This window comes from Pteropus alecto, unplaced genomic scaffold (assembly GCF_000325575.1).
Source record: "Pteropus alecto unplaced genomic scaffold, ASM32557v1 scaffold78, whole genome shotgun sequence".
Lineage (NCBI taxonomy): Eukaryota > Metazoa > Chordata > Mammalia > Chiroptera > Pteropodidae > Pteropus > Pteropus alecto.
The window spans coordinates 15,550,623-15,552,791 of record NW_006443124.1 but is presented as its reverse complement, the minus strand read 5'-3'; the positions used below and the strand labels follow the sequence as shown (position 1 = coordinate 15,552,791).

Genomic DNA, 2,169 nt, shown 5'->3' with positions numbered 1-2,169 from the left:
TTTATTACTGCCCCCCCCTTCTTGTCTTTTTTTCCTGATCCTCCCTTAAATGAAGCTTTTGTTACACTCCTGGAATTTCTTTACTGTTTTCCAAATATATACTAATGCTGCATTCCTTATTATTGTTATCCATAAGAACCTTCAGCTTGGAAAACCATTTCCTACTTAAAGCTTCTTAGTCTTGAGGATCCGCTTGACTGTTTGCTCTGCTGGGATCTTCCCAGAACCTGGTCCCTGTGGATACTTCTCTTCTGTGTCTCCCCCAGCCAGCACTCTTACCTCTTGGGCACTTACTCCATTTACTCAGTGGAAGCTATCAATTTACTGCTCATCTCCGCTTCCATTCTGTTAAGAATAGGGAGCAGGGACTCCCACCCACAGCTATCATCTCACTGTGGAGCACCATTTGCCTTTTTGGCTTTTGAGTTAGATGCTTTGCTCAGGTAATTTTCAGACTATCCTTTTGACTATAAAGATTTCTGTCTAAGAACTGCTTTACATGCATCATGTAAATGTTGCATGGAATGTAGTATTCTTTTCATTTTTAAAGATTAATGAACTTTAAGAGAGCAGCTTGAGTTTACAGAAAAGTTGGGTAGAAGTACAGGGAGTTCTCACATGCTCATTATTAACATTGTGCACTGTGCTATACCTGATGAGCCAATGATAATACATTATTATTAAAGAAATGTCATAGTTTATATTAGGGTTCACTCTCTCTGTTGTGCATTCCATGGGTTTTGATAAATATCTAATATCATGTTTCCTTCATTATAGTATCATACAAAATAGTTTCACTGCCTTAAAATTCTCATGTGCTTCTATTCATTCCTCCCTTTCAACTAACCTTGGACAACTGATCTTTTTACTGTCTCCAAAGTTTTGTCTTTTCCAGAATGTCATATAATCAGAACCATACAGTATGTAGCCTTTTCACATTGGCTTCTCTTATGCTTTTAAGATTTTTTTCATAACTTTTCATGGCTTGATATTTGATTTCTTTTTAATCTCTGAATACTATGCATTGCATGGATGTACCAGTTTGATTATACACTTGCCTTTTGATGGACATCACTTCTAAGTTTGGGCAATTATGAATATAGCTGCCATAAACATCTGTGTGCAGGGGAGTTTTATACAAATGGGTTCTCAGCTTGTTAAATTAAATACCAAAGAGACAATTGCTAGATCACACGGTAAGATTGTTTAGTTTTGTAAGAAGCTATCAAACTGCCTTCCAAAGTGGCTGTACCATTTTGCATTCTCACCAGCAATGATGAGAGTTCCTATTGCTTCACATCCTCTTCAACATTTGGAGTTGTCTGTGTTATTATTTTCACTATTGTTCTATTCTATTTTCTAGCTTTTATTATGATTTTGTTGTCACCCATGAGTTATTTTAAATTATGTTATTAACAATTTCTAGAGTTCCCATGGTTTTAAATTGCTTTATACCTTAATTGCATTATGGTTATAGAATGTGTATTCGTAGTGGTATCTGTGGAAGCTGGTTTTCTGATCTAGTTAGTGAGCCATCACTCTTTGTCAGTTTCTCCATGCCTGACAAGACTACACACTCTCTAACCGTGGGTGCCATGTATCTAATGAATGACAAGTGAATGGGTCTTTGCCTTTCCCCCATACCTAATCTGAGCTGCCAATTTTTCTAATACTTTGTGTTCTTGGAAACCAATGTCTTATATTTTTCTAGCAAGTTCTTTTCCTTATGGCTTCATAATCAGAGTCTTGGTCCTGAACTCAAGACAAGGGAGGGGACACAGTATTACCTCCGCTGTGCCAGGAAGCGTTCACCTCACCTGCCCTCGGTTACTACTTATAAAATGACACCTATCTGACACCCTCTGCTGGAACAACCTCTTTTTAAAGACTAGATTCCCCCACCTCCCAAACAGTTCTACCTCCAAGGTTGGACCTTAAAATATCCCTGTATCTGACATTTCCGTGCCACCCACCAGGGCATAGTTTTGACCGAAGACAAACACCCCTCCCAGGGTGCCTTGCCCCACCTTTTTTATCACTGCTTCCTTGGTCTGAGACAGATATTTATAGCCTGACAATAAATGCAGTGATTCAAAGTCCAGAGTCCTCTCTCTGCTAACACATCAGCCATGTCTCTGCCTGGTGACTCTAAGAAGAATGGTGCGGTTC

General features: G+C 38.8%; 1 pseudogene; it reads left to right on the top strand.

Moving 5' to 3' along the window:
- Nucleotides 1-1,141: 1,141 nt before the first annotated feature.
- Nucleotides 1,142-2,169, top strand: part of LOC102881236 — a 22,653-nt pseudogene continuing 21,625 nt past the window's right edge.